Source organism: Xenopus tropicalis, chromosome 10 (genome assembly GCF_000004195.4).
Source record: "Xenopus tropicalis strain Nigerian chromosome 10, UCB_Xtro_10.0, whole genome shotgun sequence".
Taxonomy (NCBI): domain Eukaryota; kingdom Metazoa; phylum Chordata; class Amphibia; order Anura; family Pipidae; genus Xenopus; species Xenopus tropicalis.
In genome coordinates this window covers 45,752,777-45,775,044 of record NC_030686.2, presented here as the reverse complement: position 1 = coordinate 45,775,044, position 22,268 = coordinate 45,752,777, and the positions used below count along the sequence as shown (strand labels likewise).

Below are 22,268 nucleotides of genomic sequence, written 5' to 3'. Positions count from 1 at the left end.
GCTGTATCCTTCCACCCCTCCCTCTTTAAGACTCCCGTCTATTTTCTGTTTTTGGGTTATACTAGCATACTGTGCGTATATCTAAATGTCCGTGGTGAAATGAGCTGGTTATGTCCCAGTCCCTTCCCAATGTCCATCCATGTAGGTCTTCCCAAACGCAGGGACTTTCATGGTTGGTGACCTTTTATCTTGGCCCATAACCTACCATCCTGGGCTGTTTTTGGAGAGTCGCTTACAGGTTTTTGTTATAACCCTGGTAGAAACAAGCAGCCTTGGATATGTTGGACTGGTTCTACTAGGCATCATTTTTGACTGGGGCATTATAAATTACAGTTGGCATTAAGATGCGTTAGCCTTTGCTGGTTTCCAGTCTAAGCCAGTGGTAGTCAAACTGTAGGACTGGGGTCCCTGGGTCGCCAAGAGCATGAGCACCCCAAATCTCACCCTAACTGGCCTTCAGGCTGGACCCCCCAGTTAGGGTGGGATTTGGGGAAATTGCTACATAAACCTGGAGGTCCAACTAGGTGGTCAATTCAGATACCATTTATGATGAACGCCTATATATTCTTGGAATCATTATTATTATTAACATTTATTTATAAAGCGCCAACATATCCCGCAGCGCTGTACAATAAGTGGGTTTCATACATTGGACATACAGAGTAACATATAAAGCAATCAGTAACCGATACAAGAGGGGAAGAGAGCCCTGCCCAAAAGAGCTTACACTCTACAAGGAGTAACATATAAAGCAATCAGTAACCGATACAGGAGGGGAAGGGAGCCCTGCCCAAAAGAGCTTACACTCTACAAGGAGTAACATATAAAGCAATCAGTAACCGATACAGGAGGGGAAGGGAGCCCTGCCCAAAAGAGCTTACACTCTACAAGGAGTAACATATAAAGCAATCAGTAACCGATACAAGAGGGGAAGGGAGCCCTGCCCAAAAGAGCTTACACTCTACAAGGAGTAACATATAAAGCAATCAGTAACCGATACAGGAGGGGAAGGGAGCCCTGCCCAAAAGAGCTTACAATCTACAAGGAGTAACATATAAAGCAATCAATAACCGATACAGGAGGGGAAGAGAGTCCTGCCCAAAAGAGCTTACACTCTACAAGGAGTAACATATAAAGCAATCAGTAACCGATACAGGAGGGGAAGAGAGCCCTGCCCAAAAGAGCTTACAATCTACATAGCTGAATGGCTGATCCACCAATGTTTTCCTAAATCTGGAAACCTTGTTATGAGCTAAGGGGGGTCCCTGACCACAGATTGGACCTCCGAGGGGGAGTTGAACCAAAGAGGATCCACAACCACTCCCATCTTGCAGAACTATGAACATTGGCACTATAGACCAGTCTAGGTGCACGGTTTCAGTAGCTTGGGTCAGTGCTGGAGATAGAAAATGTTCAGTAACGAGGTCCCATAAATATAATATATATTTGAGGTGCTATGGTACTGACTTACTTATGAAAGAATGGCGGGGCTTGGACCAATGTTAAATCCTAGTGATTGTGGAAGGGCACCCTTTATAATAATAAATCCAAGTGTGGGAGGGCATCTGCTTGGGCATTTGCAGGCCCTGTGATGAATGCTCCTAATTTCCCTGGCTACTTACCCACGTGCCATGATAACACGTCATTAATTGTAATATCTGTTAGTGCCGGATTAGATGATAAATCCTGCCTGCCGCGGTGCCAGATGATGGATGAGGCCTGGGGCTTGTATATAACTGTAAGTTATGGCTGAGCCCCACGTATCCCTAGAATGGTCACGTCTGACCCATCTGATTGGGGAGACAGGGCTTGGATAGGGGCAGGGGGGGTTTGTGTATCTAAGGTTGCAACAATGTTTCATGATCTCTATTTGCAGTAAAGGTTTCTCACTGATCAGATTCAAATTCCTTATCCTCACTTATATGATCAGTCCCTTATAACAGAGCTGCACACACATGAGCAAATCCTTACTATACGGCACTTTTAGAGGAGCTCTTTAGTACTCTTTAGCACTCCGGCACCTACCAATAACCAATGCAATTCCACATTATGTCCTGTCTCTCTATTGCCTGCTGGGTTGGGGCTGACCCAGACAGCACCGCCCCCTGCAGAACCACCCTTTAGCCGCGCAACAGAAGGCCCGGGGGCAGCAGGTGCTGGGGGGATCTGACCTGCTGTTGAACTGAGGGCGAGCAGATTACTCACCTTGGTTACTGCACCTCAGCAAAGCAGGAATTAGGTCCTTTCTGGTAATCTCGTTAGCCAGAGACACCGGATCCTGGCAGGCAACTGTGTGAGGGCAGCTGAGGAGACGTGGCCCTGGGGGTCTCTTATGCACGACCCACCCTGTGTCATTGCTTTCAGGCCGTGACGTTTCGGAACGTTGTACTTTCTATGCACGCCTTGTACCCTACCATACGCTACTGTCCAGGGGAAATATGGCAGCTCTGACCCATACGTATAAACAGAGTTGGACTGGGGCATCACAAGCTCAGCAGAGGGCCCAAGGATCCCTAGATACCCACGTAAGCATTCTTGGCTGCCGAACCCACAGAATGAGGGTTACGTGGTACCATATCGGAGGAAATGCCAGAGAAAATGGTGAACACTATGTAAAGGTCCCCATACACGGGCCGATTCTAGCTGCTGATATGGGTCCCTTAGACTGATTTGGCAGCTAATCGGCCTGTGTATGGGCACTACCGACGGCCTGCCCGACCGATATCTGGCCTGAAATCGGCCAGATCTCGATCGGGCAGGTTAAAAAATCTAGTCGGGGACTGACTTCCTTGACCGATTTTCCTATGCCCGTCGTTATAATTCGATCATTTGGCCCCAGGGCCGGAAGCGGGGGTATCGGGAGAAGATCCGCTCGCTTGGCGACATCGCCAAGCGAGCGGATCTCAAGGTGTATGGGCACCTTTAGAGTCCTGTGTGTAACCAATCTTTAAACCTGAACCAGACTTGCAACCCGCGTTTCTACTTGCTTGGACCCACTAGCCGACCCAACCTGAAACTGCCCCTTATCTGCAAACCGACACTCTTGCCGCTGACCACCATTAAACAGGTGACATCATCAGAAGTGGGTAGAAAATAACATTTAAAAAATATAGATAATGAAATAAGAAATATAGATAAGAACCTGCAGGCGCGCATCCAGAAATCCTACCTACAACCCATAGGGTTCTTGATATTCTTGCAGGTAACCAGTGGGTGCCCGACCTGCTTCAGCACTCTATACTATGTAGGGCCCACCAGGACTGGTCTGACACACTGTATAAATACAAATATGTATTTATCTACAAAAGAAGCTGTATTCTGTAAGGGAAACAATATGGCACTTCCCACCCGCAGGAATGAATACAAGTATACTGTACAAAGATAAAAGGTTCTGAGCATTCAACCAGTTATAACCTTGTACTGTACAATATTCTATATGAAAAAATAAATAAGCATAAAACCTTTATATTAAATCTGTCCTTTACATATCCCATGATTAATTCTAGGCATTGACACTGCTTTCCCTCTGTTTTGCAGCAAAGGATCAATGGTCTCAGTACATGTGCAGAGAGCCAGGACTCAGTGAGTGCAAAGCCCAGGTAAGTGGGAGACTAATACAGTTCAGTACAGTGTTGTAAAAACTACAGTTCAGCAGCAGCTATAGGCTGGGATATTGTGTTTGTCATCTTGTGTTTTCATGACTGATATCAGCCAATCAGCAGAGATCTTATAGTGCAGTGTACAAATACGGTAGGTGAGTGCCCCAGACTACCCCAGCATTACACAGTGGGGGCATTCAGGCTCCCAATGGCATGTAACACATCAATACTGTAGGAATGTTCATTGGTCAAGTCGCCATACATAGAAAGGTTCACTCATTGGAGAGAAACAGATCTTGACCGTGGTAGTTGGGTGTTTTGGACCCCAGGCTACAGATTTTATCAGTCCTGCCTAATAGATACCTGGCCGACCCCTAATCAAATATTAGTCTTCTTGGCCCCATACAAGGGCTGGCGCTGTGGCTAAATCTGCAACTAACTGTTAGTTTGTGTATGGCCACCCTGCCAGTGCTAACAGTGCAGACTTTACCATCTGCTCACAAGAACTTACAATCTATTAGTCAAGCTGCTTTTCAGGCTTTGAGACTCTGCCCCACTGAGCTTACAATATATGTGCCCGAGGAACACAAAGTTTTCGTGACATCAGGACTCGGCCATTGGAGTAATAACCCAGGTTGTATAATATATACCAGTCACTACTAACGGTCCTGCATTTGTTGGGGAATGGTACAGCTGCCAAGTGCCGTAAGGAACTGATCCAGGGTGCCAGTCCTGTTTAGCTATAGCCCTAATATCTTCTGCTGCCACTGCACAGTTTCTTTATTAAATTCACCCCTCACTTGAGTGCAAACGTGCCCCCCCTTCATCAGGATTATATGGTAAATCAAGTCTGATCCCAGGGAAGGTGCTGAGGGAATGCTGAATAACTGAAAGGTGCAGATAAGAGTCGGGTGGTTGTGGATATATCCGTATGGGGAACGCTGGCAGCTTCGCTTCCCACTAAGCCGGCATTTACATAAACCTCTGCCTGTTTGCCTGTGTCTTTTCAAGCCCAAGGACAAGCTTTGCAAAAGGCCAAACCGCTGTGCAATAAGATTTGCATGTCAATCTATACATTGTGTGAATCACTAACGAGGGCTTTGCAGCCAATCTAACTTCCAATCCGCTAGCGTACTCAGTGCACTGTTGCAGGGTTCTGACGCAGGCAGCAATGGCCGGAGTGGCTGGGAGGGGACGACAGAGATCCACAAGTTTTAGATTTATGGGGTTTTCCCTGGATTTGTACTTCTATAATATTTCTCATCCCACATTGAGCAGCCCCACTCTGCCCCCTGGATAATTAATGTGAAGCTAAAACTACCATGTACAGTCCAAATGTATTAGTATCCACACAGGTGTACATGAGGGGGCAGAGAGGGTAAGTTCAGGAAGGTTGAGCCTTGGGGAGGGAGGGTTGGGCTGAAGGAGGAAGAGTTTTATTGGGAGAGAGGGTGGGGGGAGAGTTCTGCTGGGAAATTGAAGGCAAAGAATACTCTTTATGGCAGGGAGGGTAAGGGAGGAAATGGGATTTCTGTAGAAAAATGTAAGAGTTCAGCAGAAAGAATTGAGACTGAATGTTTTCTGCTACAGAGAAAAGGGAGAGAAGGCTCTTCAGAAAGAAGTTGTGCCGTGCATAAAGAAGAGAGGGGAGATTCACGTAAAGGATAGAGTTATGCAGAAAGGAGAGAGATTCCAGTGGGGGACAAAGTTGTTAAAAAGGAGATAGGAAGGCCTGAAAGTTGTAAAGAAATAGAATATGGAAAGAGTTCTGTGGGGTTTGAGTTGTGCAGAAAGAGGTGAGAGAAAAGTTCAGTGGAGGAGGAAAAGAGAGGAAGAGTTCAATGGGTAGTGTAACTGTATGGGAAAAGAACAGATGAGCTTCATGGGGAATATGCTTGTGCGAAAAGAGTGGCGCGAAGAAATTTGAGGGCTACAGGCTTGTGGGGAATAGAAAAGAGAGAAGGAGAGAGAAGAAGATTTCCGAAGGTGCAGAGTTGTGCAGAAATGGTAGAGGAAAAGAGTTTAAGGGCTACAGGTTTGTGCAGCAAAAGGAAAAGAAGAGAGAGAAGAAGAGTATAGAAGATTTCTGTAGGTGCAGAATTGTGCAGAAAGAATAGAGGGAAAGAGTTCCATGGAGGACATTATTGTGCAGACATAACACAGGGGAAGAGTTGTAGAGAAAGAATTCCAAGGGGAACTCTTGTTGTGCAGAAAGAGGAGAGAGAAAGAGTTCAGAGAGAATGTAGAGCTGAACGTAAAGAGAAGGGATGTGTTTCATGGAGTATAGAAGGAGAGAGGAAGATTTCATGAGGTGTAGAGTTTTGCAGAAAGAATGGAGATTTCTATGGGGATAATGATGTGCAGTAAAAAAAAAGGATAGAGGAAGAGTGGAGCTGGTGTGTTTTGCTGAGGGATGAACACTGGAGATACACATACGGATTTGAATGCTTTGTGTTGTAATATGAGATGGGCATGGGGTACCATATATACCCGATATTTAGGGTCTACAGGCCCCCCGGATCTGACTTATTTCATGTACATTAAAAATGTGACACAGAAAATGTTATACTGTCTCTCTGGGATGTTGTGTAGCTTGTACTGTATGTATAGGCCAACTAAACTCTGTCTGAGTGGCCATCAGTGCATCGGAATGGGTTCCTTTAGTAAGAAGGGAAAGTCATTATGAAACCAGGGTTGGGACAAGAAAAATGGAGCACATTTCTTTATAAATAGATAGCAAGTGCCCCAATCACAAATGAAATGAAGATGAACCATTTTTTTTTAAAAAAGGGGAGTTTTGTAGGTATCATAAGGGGAGTCTTGGCCTGATTGTTTATGAATTTCATTTAGACTTTACATGAATGGCACATGTTGCCCCTTTTTGCCTAAACTTTTGATTTATAAACTGTGCAGCGTGCATTAGCCCTCTCCCCTGTTCCATCTCTCTGCCTCCCCTGTCTGTTACTGACTATGGTAATATGTCTCTGTGCCCCCCCGTGTCTGCGCTCTCCCTCCTCTAACCCCTCGTGAATATGCACATATTGTCAGGCAGGAGCACATAAATATGCTTATTTGCTGCCACAACTATCCAAACGCTTTGTGCACAATGTATTTTATATAACTCTGCCTTTTCCAAGCGATTCTAATTGGGAAAGAGCTCATTTAATTATTAAAGGTGGGATGAATAAAATGTAGAAATAAGATGGCCCTTAGTGCATAACAAGGTTACAGATATATAGAAACATTGGGGTAACAGTCACCCCGCTATAGTTCCAGGGGTACCCAGGGCACAAATAAGCACTCACCCCAAATCCCCCCCTAACTGGCCTTCAGGCTGGGCCCCCTTAGCCCATAACAAGGTTACAGATATATAGAAACATTGGGGTAACAGTCACCCCGCTATAGTTCCATGGGTACCCAGGGCACAAATAAGCACTCACCCCAAATCCCCCCCTAACTGGCCTTCAGGCTGGGCCCCCTTAGCCCATAACAAGGTTACAGATATATAGAAACATTGGGGTAACAGTCACCCCGCTATAGTTCCAGGGGTACCCAGGGCACAAGCACTCACCCCAAATCCCCCCCTAACTGGCCTTCAGGCTGGGCCCCCTTAGCCCATAACAAGGTTACAGATATATAGAAACATTGGGGTAACAGTCACCCTGCTATAGTTCCAGGGGTACCCAGGGCACAAATAAGCACTCACCCCAAATCCCCCCCTAACTGGCCTTCAGGCTGGGCCCCCTTAGCCCATAACAAGGTTACAGATATATAGAAACATTGGGGTAACAGTCACCCCTGCTATAGTTCCAGGGGTACCCAGGGCACAAATAAGCACTCACCCCAAATCCCCCCCTAACTGGCCTTCAGGCTGGGCCCCCTTAGCCATAACAAGGTTACAGATATATAGAAACATTGGGGGTAACAGTCACCCTGCTATAGTTCCAGGGGTACCCAGGGCACAAATAAGCACTCACCCCAAATCCCCCCCTAACTGGCCTTCAGGCTGGGCCCCCTTAGCCCATAACAAGGTTACAGATATATAGAAACATTGGGGTAACAGTCACCCTGCTATAGTTCCAGGGGTACCCAGGGCACAAATAAGCACTCACCCCAAATCCCCCCCTAACTGGCCTTCAGGCTGGGCCCCCTTAGCCCATAACAAGGTTACAGATATATAGAAACATTGGGGTAACAGTCACCCTGCTATAGTTCCAGGGGTACCCAGGGCACAAATAAGCATTTACCCCTGCATTAAGTGGCAAGACATCACCCATATATTGGTAACACACACACACATATATATATATATAGGGTTTTTGCTGCATTATAATGGATGCTTCTCCAGACACAAACAACTTGGTTGGGTACATTTTCCCTTTAATGCCAGGGTTGAGGCAGCTCTCCCAGCCTTTCAGTAAGGGTGATCCCCCCACAGGCTTTGTGGAGAGACCCCCTCCCATTTATGGAGTGCCCCCCAATGCCTGCCGCTGGCTGGACCCCTAATGCACCAGGTTTTCTTTATCAAGTGCCGCTGCCTCATATTAAATGATTGGCTTTCCCAGTAATTGTGAGTGCCACCCATGCAGCGATGCCATGTCTCAGACTGGCAAAATAACTAACATTTATTAGCTGTGTCTCTGAATTCCAATTGAAAGACTGTAATAGGGAAGACTCTCATTTTAGTACTGAGACTGAAAAATATTTCCAACTCCCTTTGTCTCTTTGTTCATTTGTGCCCAGCTTTACGGATCCAGAACATTGGGCCCTTCTGCTGTTATTGGGCCTAAAGTACCAGCATGTCCCCGACAGCAGCCAGCTTGTTAATAAATGGGGCTATTACAGCCCGAATGAGTGCCCTTCCACATTCCCTGGGACAAAGTGACAGCCCAAATTGAAGCATCTAATTAAGTGGATTAGGAAGAACTGCCCGACCCTTCTCCCCCACCGCCCCGCCCCAAGCCCAACTCCAAGACCTCTGTTCCTTTTAAATAAAATCCCCCCCCCCCAAGCCCAGATGCGGGTACCATTAAATCTAGCACCCTACGATGGGTAAATGGGCTCCTTGCCGGGACCCCCCTCTTCACTTTCTCACCAGGATTACATGAAAATGAGGGGGAGAAAACAAGTAAATTAGCAGTAACCCCTGAACGGATTGGTATCTCTGTAATCAGTAATTAGGGGAGGATAACGAGGAGGCGGGGGGGGTGTGGGGTTGAGGGTCCCTCTCATTAACTGCTTTCTTACCAGATGTCTCTAATTAACTGTTTTCCTACCCTTATTCTGCCATGGCTCATTCTGATATTTGTATTTTTCCCCATTTGGTTAATAGCAGATCCCTTGTCGGAGGGCCAAGGAGGGGTTAGTTTGCTGGCTATACACACATAGAGCTTCCATTGGAGGGCAGTGCTGGTTCTATTGCAAATGGCATTTCTTTCACTAAGGGACACTAGGAAAACCTTTTATTTTGACTGCAAACTCGGCACTTGGTTTAGCGAATGAGATTTGAGCCGGAGAAATACATTTTGAGAAAGTTACTTTATAATTGCCTCTTTCCTGGTACTGGGGTTTGGCCTTTTTTCAGCTAAGAATATTCACTGGTTTGAAATCCCTTTGCAATCCTTTTAAATCATAGGGTGGCAATAGGGTGCAGGTGTGAGTGGGGTGGATCAGGGGTGTGTTGGTAGGGCCCTCTGCCAAGGCCACAGCTATAGAAAAACATTGGTATAACAGATACAGTTCCAAGGATTCTCTGGGTAATACACACACGTTTGTCCCGTTTAAAGCTCACTGGGCATGTGCAGTGCCACTGACTCCAGAAAGGGGTTGGCCAAGTCAGAGGTAGGGAACAATTCCTTACTGTACAATTGCTTCTGGACCTTGTGGCTCCTGAAATAAGCCAGATGTTTAACATGTATCTTTTCTAGCTTACCCCTTTTGCTGGCCGTAGTTGCCATCCATTAAGTTGATTTTTTAATGTATTCTAGGGAAACACTATGGCACCTCCTACCCATATGTATAAATACAAATATACAGAGAAGGAATGTTCTGGGCACACAATAAGCTGTACCCCCATACTGTACTGTCTAAGGGAAACACTATGGCACCCCCTACCCATATGTATAAATACAAATATACAGAGAAGGAATGTTCTGGGCACACAATAAGCTGTACCCCCATACTGTACTGTCTAAGGAAACACTATGGCACCCCCTACCCATATGTATAAATACAATATACAGAGAAGGAATGTTCTGGGCACACAATAAGCTGTACCCCCATACTGTACTGTCTAAGGGAAACACTATGGCACCTCCTACCCATATGTATAAATACAAATATACAGAGAAGGAATGTTCTGGGCACACAATAAGCTGTACCCCCATACTGTACTGTCTAAGGGAAACACTATGGCACCTCCTACCCATATGTATAAATACAAATATACAGAGAAGGAATGCTCTGGGCACACAATAAGCTGATAATGTATTGACACTCAATGTTGTTTTAAACTGTTTCCCTTTATTACTGTAAATAGATTAAAGGCAGATTCCCTGATCATAGGGAGGGTGATACCAACCACTCCCCCTGCAGGAAAGGGCAAGATGGGGTAAGAGGAATTCTATGTTGCGCTGTTTAATGGAATCTGAGTAAATGGAGCAGAATCCCGACACCATGAGAGATTTCCATGTATTATTTCTGCCAACCACGTCTTGTTCATTCTCACCTCCTCCCCTCCTCTCTCCCACTCCTCCACTCTAATCCCCCTCTCAGCATTCATTGCCAGCCTGATATTTGCTCAGACAGACGGCTAAATGCTCCCCAGCTGGGGAAACCGCGGCCCCTCTCCCCTGAGAGCCTCAAGCAGAGCCTGCAGAGCTGGGCCTAAAGGAGTGTCTGTATGGGCAGCACCCAGATACATGGGTCCTGTGTGGGCAGTACCCAGATACAGGGGTCCTGTGTGGGCAGTACCCAGATACAGGGGTCCTGTGTGGGCAGTACCCAGATACAGGGGTCTTGTGTGGGCAGTACCCAGATACAGGGGTCCTGTGTGGGCAGTACCCAGATACAGGGGTCCTGTGTGGGCAGTACCCAGATACAGGGGTCCTGTGTGGGCAGTACCCAGATACAGGGGTCCTGTGTGGGCAGTACCCAGATACAGGGGTCCTGTGTGGGCAGTACCCAGATACAGGGGTCCTGTGTCCCAGATACAGGGGTCCTGTGTGGGCAGTACCCAGATACAGGGGTCCTGTGTGGGCAGTACCCAGATACAGGGGTCCTGTGTGGGCAGTACCCAGATACAGGGGTCCTGTGTGGGCAGTACCCAGATACAGGGGTCCTGTGTGGGCAGTACCCAGATACAGGGGTCCTGTGTGGGCAGTACCCAGATACAGGGGTCCTGTGTGGGCAGTACCCAGATACAGGGGTCCTGTGTGGGCAGTACCCAGATACAGGGGTCCTGTGTGGGCAGTACCCAGATACAGGGGTCCTGTGTGGGCAGCACCCAGATACAGGGGTCGGGATGCACTCCGAGTGCTAGAACGGCAAGTTTGGGGGGCGGGTAAGGACAGACCGAAGAGGGCAATGGAGCTGTTGCGCAGTCTGGGGGCTTCAACTTTCACTTGTGGGACATCAACTGGCCCATGGGCCTCCTACGGGTGGGCGATATCGGGAGAATTCAGGGTAATTTGCTTGTTTGGCCCTGGGGCCAGACGATTGAATTATAACGATGGGCATAGGCAAAGTTGGTTCAGGGACTGTATCAATGAGCCGAAGGGGGCCCCAATACGACTAGATTTTCTAACCTGCCAGATCGATATGTGGCCGATTTCAGGCCAGATATCGGTCGGCCAGGCCCGTTGGGAGTGCCCATACACAGGCCGATATCTGTGCAAGGGACCGATATCTGCAGCTACTATCGGGGACCACGGGGGACCACGGCCTTGTGTTCAAACAGGAGGCCCATGGGCCAGATGTTGGCCTAGAAGAGATTGTAACCTTTAAAAAGTACAGAGGCGTGCAATTAAATTAATAACTGGCATAAATAGGCACCTCTTTTTTCATATATTAGGGGGTCAGATATGGTGTATTTAATACCAAGCTTAATCACGCGAGTCCTTGTTCTGGGGGAGCTGAATTAAAATTTGAAACAATGGGGGGGGGGGGGGGGTGCCCAAAGGCCATTATATCATTACATTGGGGACAATTATGTATTTGCTCTACAGAAGTGCTGCACAGCGCAATAAACACACATGGCTGGATGTGCCCCCCCCCAAAGCAATTTTATGGCCCCAGGTCTTCTTAAGGGCTCCATAGACTTTATTATATGAAAAAAAACATGGCTGACCAATTATTCTCATGTATGGGGAAATTGGGATCTTCATGGTCCTGCCTATTGGATCAGGGTTGAATTGGGATGAAATTCATCAAGAGGAAAGCTGGATAGGGCCCCCCCCCACGGCTGCACCACTCGAGGGGGGCACGGATAGGCGGAACAATTGATCACTCAGGTATAATTGTGTGCTAACCGGTAACAGTATTGCTGTCAGGATCTGAATTAACCTCCTGCCTGTCGGGGTGATGGGGTTAATGAGATCCGTGCCCCCCCTTGTTCCTTTAGCACCGAACAACCTCTTTGACCTTCCCCGGCAGCCGGAGCCGGTGTTTGGGTACCATGCGCCCTCCCCTCATTACAATTAGAGAGCAGAATTGAGTTCTGGGGTCATCAGCAAGCAATCGACGGAAATTTGCCTCGCTCTAATCAGGATGAAGAAAGCCTAACATCCGTGATATTAAAGGAGGCGCTGATCAGCAGGGTCCGGGGAGAGGGGATTAATGAGCAGCATGCCTGGGCACTGCATGGCCACGAGAAGCCAAGGGGTGATTACAGCCGTGACTGGCAAGCCATTCCCTGGCAGAGGGCACTAGAAGGACTTTTGTGTTGGGTGAAGGAATCCCTGGAAAATCCTATGGGTATTCTTGAACCTGCCTGAGGCTGCGCATCACTGGGCTGTTCCTGCTGAATTGTGCTTAGTACAGGGGAATCCCTATGTGCCTTAGTTTTATGGTATCTCTCTGTACAGGCTATGAGCAAACTTAGGGGGCTGTTCCTGCTGAATTGTGCTTAGTACAGGGGAATCCCTATGTGCCATAGTTTTATGGTATCTCTCTGTACAGGCTATGAGCAAACTTAGGGGCTGTTCCTGCTGAATTGTGCTTAGTACAGGGGAATCCCTATGTGCCATAGTTTTATGGTATCTCTCTGTACAGGCTATGAGCAAATTTAGGGGGCTGTTCCTGCTGAATTGTGCTTAGTACAGGGGATCCCTATGCTGCCATAGTTTACAGGCTATGAGAGGTAGTCTTTACTCTTCTGGGGCACCCAGCAATGGCATTACATAGTTATGCTTGCAGCAGTAGCCCTATCTGCTAATGGAGTATGATGGCCCTGCTGTTGGCATTAATAGGCCATGTGGCTGACAGCCAGTAACTCCCTAATGGTTTTCTCCTTTCGGAGCAGCTGGCTGAGTCGCTGACAAGCAATGGGGACAGCTCTGATAAAGCACAAATAAATAGAGAGGAGGCAGATTGGCAGGGAGCATTTTCCGGCTGCAGGAGCGGGAGGGGGAAAGCTGTCACTTGGTGGAAATGTTTAATATATTTGCTGTCATTTAGAGTGGCACCGAGGGTACGGGAGCCCAGGCAACGACCACCCACGTGCCTGGCACAAGGGCAGATTTAACCTCTAAACTTGGGAATGTCCTGACTCCCGGGGGGGGGGGAAGCAGAAGAAGTATCTATGAAATAATATTCTGCCCCTTCTCTGTACCTGTAGGGTGCCCACCCTAAGGCCTATAGAAGGTGTACTGGGTGCTGGTTTTATGGTGCTATTCCCACTGACAGCAACGGGACAGTGCCGGTCAGCTGCTCTGCTATAGCCGCCAGACAAGATCATGAACTACAAAGGCCACAGAAATAGGAAGCCTAGTGGGGATCCCAACTGTAACACACCATTACTTTTGTTTATAACCACTTTCATTTACCATCTTAACTGTTCTCACAGTGACAAAAGCTCCACCCCTTACTCTATATGCAAAATAGTGCAGATTTGCCTTCTGTGTGGTTTAACATAGGGAGAGTCCTCACTGTGACAAAAGCTCCACCCCTCATCCTATATGCAAAATAGCGCTGATTTGCCTGCTGCAAGCTTTAACATAGGGAGAGTTCTCACAGTGACGAAAGCTCCACCCCTTACTCTATATGCAAAATAGTGCAGATTTGCCTGCTGCAAGCTTTAACATAGGGAGAGTTCTCACAGTGACGAAAGCTCCACCCCTTACTCTATATGCAAAATAGCACAGTTGAAATGCCACAGTTCCATGGTAGAGCTGTACAGCCTGAGAGTATTGGCACCAAGGTGGTGGCATAGATTGTAAATAAAAACAAGTTAAGCGCCTGCAAAGGAACCTGACTGCTTCCCTACCCCAAGTCTCCCAATAAAGCCCCCCTTCCCACCTTGTCACTGTGTATTAGGGCAGACAGATAGAAGCCAGACGCTGTGTGTGAGCGAGACTGGGACAGGAAATAGACGGGTAGGGTGGGGGGGAGCCAGAACCCCTTTCTGCAGTTTTACTGGGTTTCGGTTCACATGAGCTGCAGAGAAAGTAATACAGGGTCTAGTGCTACTACTGTGAATATTTCCAGCTCGGGTTCAACTACAACTCTCAGCATACCCTGACGGACTGCAGTTGTTGAGAAAAGCTGTTAATTGTAGTTTAAGCACCCTGCTGACCCATGTAACCCCATTTTCTGTGTTACGTAGACTCTCACCCACGCAATACAGAGCATTGGCATCCTGCTAGCGCCTTTAAATGGCTTATCTGCCCTGCAATCTGCGTTACTTCTCCTAGGGCAGGCAGTGACGTAGGGAGATTAGCCGGCAGATAGTAATCCCTCAATGCGCAGGCAGAGAGCAAAGACTGAATCAACTGGGAGCTTGTTATTAGTGATGTGTAGTTTTATGGGGTCACATTGCATTTATTGTGTGGTTTTGCTTGTTCTGCCTCAGCTGAGCTTTCCTATGTCTCTTGGCACAGTATGGAAACTCCCATTCCTGCATATAGCCACGAGAGCAGAAGGCTCCAGGGTTGAGGCTGGCATTTGAGGATGGCAAAGGAGCCCCTGGCAGTGAGTGCAGACCTTACTGTGCTGGCCCCCCTGGGAACTATGGAGCCCAGGCCTCTGCTGGGTAGCCCTCATGTTAATCCACTGCTGACATCCGCCTTAAGGCCCCCATACACGGGCCAATTGTAGCTGCCTATATGAGTCCCTTGGACTGATTCTGCAGCTTATCGGCCCGTGTAGGGGCAGGAACGAAGGCCATACCCGACAGATATCTGGCCTGAAATTGGGCAGATATCCATTGGGCAGGTTAAAAGATTCAGTCGTATCTGGGCATCGGCTCGTTGATGCAGTCTCCGAACCAACTGCCCCATTGCCGCCGTTATAATTCCCCAGGGCCAAACGATCAAATTAGCCTACACACTCCCCGATATCGCCCACCCGTAGGTGGGGATATCGGGTGAAGATCCGCTCGCTTGGCAACCTCGCCAAGTGAGTGGATCTCAACGTGTATGGGCACCTTTACACTGCACTTAAAATTAAAGGAGAACTAGACGTTCTAAATGACAGATCAGCTATATTCCAATAAGTGGCCTGTCAAATGATATTTTTATATAAATGAAGTCCTGAAAGTAGATGAAGAAAACCTAATTAAACAAATGAAGTAAAAATGATTATATTTGGCCATGTATTTATTGAACAAAAATATCCTAAAACACATCTGTGTGCGGCAAAAGTATGTGAATGCTTATAATTATCGTATGGATTGAAGGTGAAATCAGAGTCTGGTGTTTTCAGTCAATGGGGTGACAATCAGGTGTGAGAGGGACCCTGTTTTATTTAAAGAACAGGAATCCAGCAAAGCCTGAGCCCACATACAGCACATTTGTGGATGGACATCATGGCTCCAACAGGAGGTGTCCGAGGAGCTCAGAAAAAGAGTTGTTGATCCCATAAAGCTGGGAAAGGTTACAAGACTATGTCTAAAGGGTTTGGGCTCCACCAATCAACAGTCAGACAGATTGTGTACTTATGGGGGAAATTCAAGACCCTACGCAGAAGTGGTCGGCCATCAAAGATAACTCCAACTGCATGGCGGCCACTGCTGTCCCTCAAAAATATTGCCGACCGGCTACAGGTTTCTGTGCACAAACCCAGAAGGAGACTGGAAGAGTGTTTTATGGACAGATGGAGCCAAAATAGAACTTTTTGGCTACATTAGGAGAAATAAAAACACTGCATTCCGGCATAAGGACCTTATCCCTGTATCTGTGAAACCTTGTGGTGGGAGTGTTCTGGTTTGGGAATGTTTTGCTGCATCTGGGTCTGGACGGCTTGCCATCATTGGCGGAACAATGAATTCAGAACTATACCGGAGAATTCTAAAGGAAAATGTCAAGATATCTGTCTGTGAATCTCAAGGGACAGTGGGTCATGCAGCGAGACAGCGACCCTAAACACACAAGTGGCTCTACCAAAGAATGGTTACAGGAGAATAAGGTGAATGTTCTGGAATGGCCAAGTCACAGTCCTGACCTTAATCCAACTGAAATGTTATAGAAAGACCTAAAGCGACAGGTTCATGTGAGGAAAACCACCAACATCCAACAGATGAACCTGCTCTGTATGGAAGAATGGGCTAAATGTCACACACAGTCACTTACTTTCACTTAAATACATGACCAAATATACTTTTTGTTTCATTGGTTTCACTAGGTTTTCTTCATCTACTTTTAGTGCTTGTTTGAAAATCAGATGAGGATTTAAGTCACATTCATATAAAAATATAAAAATTTTTAAAGGGTTCACAAACTTTCAAGCACCCCTGTAAAATAGATTTCATCTAAAGGACCAATCCATTCCATCCATTCACACTGTTGCCCAGATCCTGAGTGTTTATCTAGAATCCCTGCCATAAAGCAAGAGTGTGCTGCTGTTATATTATTGTTATATTTCCACAAACACAAAGGAAATAACAACAGAGTCCCTTTTATTGTCTCCATGTTCCAAGGACAAGAATAAGAACAGTGCCAGATATAGACATACATGTCAGGCATGTTGTGCCATCATCGTTTCGCCATCGGGGCAACTGATACTTTGAGGTCTGTCAATGCATTGAAATCAATAGGGGCCGTGCAGGCAACACCTACATAACAGCAATGCCTGTGGTTTAGGTGCAGAAATACTTATAGGAAAGGGCTGAGTAGGAATGGATTCTGTGTTAATATGCAGTTTGTTCCCTAATATCTCCTGAAATGGCATAGACCATGGGCAGGGCCGGCCTTGGGTCAGTTGGGCCCATAGGGGGCCCCACACAAGGGAATACCTCTTGGCCAGCTGCCCCACTCTGAGTGCCCATCGTAGTTTGGGAGATGAGCCCATAATGCCCTTGCCCACACTCTCCGCTGAGGATAAAGTCTGTGTGGGGAATACTATTGCGCCAGTCAGCATAGGGGGCCCACCAATATGGCCCACATATACAGGGTGGTATGTATAGGTTAATCTGCCCTGGGTCATTTTTTTTTTAATGTCATTTCGATATAATGCCATGTGAAAAGATTAAGCCCCCAGATTTGTGGGGGTGTAGGAGAAGGAGAGGATGGATATGGGTGTAGGAAAAGGAGAGTATGGGTGGGGGTGTAGGAGAAGGAGAGGATGGGTGGGGGTGTAGGAAAAGGAGAGTATGGGTGGGGGTGTAGGAGAAGGAGAGGATGGGTGGGGGTGTAGGAGAAGGAGAGTATGGGTGGGGGTGTAGGAGAAGGAGAGTATGGGTGGGGGTGTAGGAAAAGGAGAGTATGGGTGGGGGTGTAGGAGAAGGAGAGGATGGGTGGGGGTGTAGGAGAAGGAGAGGATGGGTGGGGGTGTAGGAGAAGGAGAGGATGGGTGGGGGTGTAGGAGAAGGAGAGGATGGGTGGGGGTGTAGGAGAAGGAGAGGATGGGTGGGGGTGTAGGAGAAGGATAGTATGGGTAGGGGTGTAGGGGAAGGAGAGGAAGGGTAGGGGTGTAGGGGAAGGAGAGGAGGGTAGGGGTGTAGGGGAAGGAGAGGATGGGTGGGGGTGTAGGAGAAGGAGAGTATGGGTGGGGGTGTAGGGGAAGGAGAGGATGGGTAGGGGTGTAGGAGAAGGAGAGGATGGGTGGGGTGTAGGAGAAGGAGAGTATGGGTGGGGGTGTAGGAGAAGGAGAGGATGGGTAGGGGTGTAGGAGAAGGAGAGGATGGGTGGGGGTGTAGGAGAAGGAGAGTATGGGTGGGGGTGTAGGAGAAGGAGAGGATGGGTGGGGGTGTAGGAGAAGGATAGTATGGGTAGGGGTGTAGGGGAAGGAGAGGAAGGGTAGGGGTGTAGGGGAAGGAGAGGATGGGTGGGGGTGTAGGAGAAGGAGAGTATGGGTGGGGGTGTAGGGGAAGGAGAGGATGGGTAGGGGTGTAGGAGAAGGAGAGGATGGGTAGGGGTGTAGGAGAAGGAGAAGATGAATGGGGGTGTAGGCGAAGGAGAGGATGAATGGGGGTGTAGGAGAAGGAAAGGATGAATGGGGGTGTAGGAGAAGGAGAGGATGAATGGGGGTGTAGGAGAAGGAGAGGACGGGTGGGGGTGTAGGAGAAGGAGAGGATGAATGGGGGTGTAGGAGAAGGAGAGGACGGGTGGGGTGTAGGAGAAGGAGAAGATGAATGGGGGTGTAGGGGAAGGAGAGGATGGGTAGGGGTGTAGGAGAAGGAGAAGATGAATGGGGGTGTAGGCGAAGGAGAGGATGAATGGGGGTGTAGGAGAAGGAAAGGATGAATGGGGGTGTAGGAGAAGGAGAGGATGAATGGGGGTGTAGGAGAAGGAGAGGACGGGTGGGGGTGTAGGAGAAGGAGAGGATGAATGGGGGTGTAGGAGAAGGAGAGGACGGGTGGGGGTGTAGGAGAAGGAGAGGATGAATGGGGGTGTAGGAGAAGGAGAGGATGAATGGGGGTGTAGGAGAAGGAGAGGATGAATGGGGGTGTAGGAGAAGGAGAGGATGAATGGGGGTGTAGGAGAAGGAGAGGATGAATGGGGGTGTAGGAGAAGGATAGGATGAATGGGGGTGTAGGAGAAGGAGAGGACGGGTGGGGGTGTAGGAGAGAATCAAGTGAGGTGTGTGAGAGCGAGAGAATGGGGTGAGGGTGCATAAGAAGGAGTTGATAACTGAATGCTGTGCTGCTGGTGTCGGTTCTGTGGTGCTGGACTGAATGCCACTAGGCAGCTCCTCCCAAATATCCATTGTCTAAAGCTGTGTCCTTCCCTGGGATGAGAGTGGCCGGGAATGCCCTGGTTGGCCAGAAGCCTTGGGGAGCGAGCCATCAGCTACGTGGGACTGAGAGGAGCATGGAGCCCACTGAGAAACTCACTGCTTGCCTGGAACTGAGGGAGAAACTCCTGAACCCCCCAAAGCTAAAATCCAGCAATGAAAGCTTCTCATAGTCACGGCACTGGGAGAGAGGAGCAGGGTAGTACTGGGTAACCCTCCAGCTGTGGCTGAAATACAACTCCCAGTACCTTCCCTCTTTATATGGAATATACCAACCTGCTGTAGTCATAAACAGATGAAGCTGTAGCAACATAATGGCAGCTTCTACCCCTATGTACTGTATAAATACAAATATACAGAGAAGGAATGTTCTGGGCACACAATAAGCTGTACCCCCATACTGTACTGTCTAAGGGAAACACTATGGCACCTCCTACCCATATGTATAAATACAAATATACAGAGAAGGAATGTTCTGGGCACACAATAAGCTGTACCCACATACTGTACTGTCTAAGGGAAACACTATGGCACCCCCTACCCATATGTATAAATACAAATATACAGAGAAGGAATGTTCTGGGCACACAATAAGCTGTACCCCCATACTGTACTGTCTAAGGGAAACACTATGGCACCCCTACCCATATGTATAAATACAAATATACAGAGAAGGAATGTTCTGGGCACACAATAAGCTGTACCCCCATACTGTACTGTCTAAGGGAAACACTATGGCACCCCCTACCCATATGTATAAATACAAATATACAGAGAAGGAATGTTCTGGGCACACAATAAGCTGTACCCCCATACTGTACTGTCTAAGGGAAACACTATGGCACCCCCTACCCATATGTATAAATACAAATATACAGAGAGGGAATGTTCTGGGCACACAATAAGCTGTACTGTAATTATAGGGATATTAGCAGTCACTGAGGGGTTCTGTGCCCATATAAAGGCACAAGGCTGCAGGCTGAGTTATACAGGGAACTCTGAGTATCACTCATGTATTATAAGGGATAATGTACCCCCTACTGTAAATGATAAGGATATTAGCAGTCACTGAGGGGTTCTGTGCCCCCCATATAAAGGCACAAGGCTGCAGGCTGAGTTATACAGGGAACTCTGAGTATCACTCATGTATTATAAGGGATAATGTACCCCCTACTGTAAATGATAAGGATATTAGAAGTCACTGAGGGGTTCTGTGCCCATATAAAGGCACAAGGATGTCTTCTAATATGTACATATATTAAAGTATGACACCATGTTTTATTATTTATTTATAATACACAGGTAGCCAAGTGATACAAGTGACATCACAAGTACCAATTATAAGTATACATTATATCATCTGAGGAGTTTATTCTGTAATGAAGGTAAATTGCAAACCTATCCAGTAACCCCTAGCAACATGACAGTAACTGCAAGTAACGCTAACTGCTAATTGTTGCTATGGGATACCAAATCAAGGCAAACTTTACTTATGTGAATGTTACTAGAAACCTTTCTTTATATGGGGCAGGTATGGCGGGTATATGATTGGATGTGCAGCAGTGTGACTCTGGGAAGGAGCTATAAGCAGGCTGTTTGTTTCATGAATACCCAGGAGCCCCCCTGGGATGCGGCGGTGCCAGGGCTGCTGTGGATACGCCGGCTTGTTTCCAGCAATTAAACCACTGGGGCCTGCATCTCTGTATATGAACGGGAGTATCACTGGCAGCTTTTCTGATATTGTGAACTTGATAAAAAAAGAATGATGTTTTACCCCCCGGTAGTCTATAAGCAGGATGATACCAAATTGCACTTTTCTTAACCTATAAGAAACTGCTAAAAATAAAATCTAATTAGGCATGTTTTCCACTCAATCTTCCTTCATTAAGAGCTATGTGTATATGCTGCTTTAGTGTGAGGATGGCCAATCATTGTGTGACCTGTCCGTAAAATCATTAAATGCACTTTGTTAGTAAATTAATTAGTAAATAAACTCCTCATCATGAGCTTAAATCCATACAAATCAGATTTTCTTGCCAACTAGCATATTATTATAGTTTATACTTTCATCTGGTATCCCAGTGCAAGCTGGGCAATGTAGTTTGTATCTTACACTTAGCCTACAGCTAAGATTAATATAAAACTACAATACCCAGCATGCAATTACAGACAGAAGAATTTTTTTCATTGCACATATTGGCCTATTTTTGGGCTAGTTTTAGACTTGACTTTGGCTGGTTTGGAAAAAATAAATCTGGCAACCCTGCCTGTAGCTAATAAGAGCATTAGAACTTTTACAAGTCTAGGCAGAAGCTGGCCATACACAAGCCAATAAAAGCTACTAACTTTGTCCCTGCAGGCCTAGTCTGCAGTTAATTAGCCTGTGTATAAGGCCCCCCAAATGGCCTGCTGAACAGATATCTGATTGAAAAATCAGCCCTACTGGTTTGTATAGGCGCCGCTGTATTACAGAACAACCTGTAGCAACTCACAGCATTAGAATGTCCCTACAACCAACCTGTAGCCATTAAGAGTATTATAATCTTAGTACCTTGTCACCACCATCTTGCCCTACTGTCTCCATCTTGCCCTACTGTCTCCATTTTGCCCTACTGTCTCCATCTTGCCCTACTGTCTCCATCTTGCCCTACTGTCTCCATTTTGCCCTACTGTCTCCATCTTGCCCTACTGTCTCCATTTTGCCCTACTGTCTCCATCTTGCCCTACTGTCTCCATCTTGCCCTACTGTCTCCATCTTGCCCTACTGTCTCCATCTTGCCCTACTGTCTCCATCTTGCCCTACTGTCTCCATCTTGCCCTACTGTCTCCATCTTGCCCTACTGTCTCCATCTTGATCTACTGTCTCCATCTTGCCATACACTTTCCACCTTGCCCTGCTGTCTCCATCTTGCCCTGCTGTCTCCATGTTGCCCTACTGTCTCCATCTTGTCCTACTGTCTCCATCTTGCCCTACTGTCTCCATCTTGCCCTACTGTCTCCATCTTGCCCTACTGTCTGTCTTGCCCTACTGTCTGTCTTGCCCTACTGTCTCCATCTTGCCCTACTGCCTCCATCCTGTCCATTAGCCCTACTCTTACCCTTCTACCGCCACCTATTTCTAATGTCACCTTCCTATTCTGCCATCAGTATCTTGCCTTAAAGCCACCATCATACATTGCTATTTTCATCTAGTCCTATTGTCCCTATGCCAACTTGTAATGTAATTTCTGCCCTACAATCAACATCTTGTCCTAGTATATTTTTACTGATACTAAGTAGCAA

The 22,268-nt window shown here is 47.2% G+C and overlaps 1 long non-coding RNA gene across 1 annotated transcript in view; it reads left to right on the top strand.

Annotated features, from left to right (window-relative positions):
- LOC116408013 overlaps positions 1-3,600 on the top strand; it is a 30,694-nt gene extending 27,094 nt beyond the window's left edge. The window contains exon 4 of the long non-coding RNA XR_004220671.1: positions 3,538-3,600. This is a non-coding gene — a long non-coding RNA (uncharacterized LOC116408013). The remainder of the gene's footprint in view (positions 1-3,537) is intronic.
- The last annotated feature ends 18,668 nt before the right edge of the window (positions 3,601-22,268 follow it).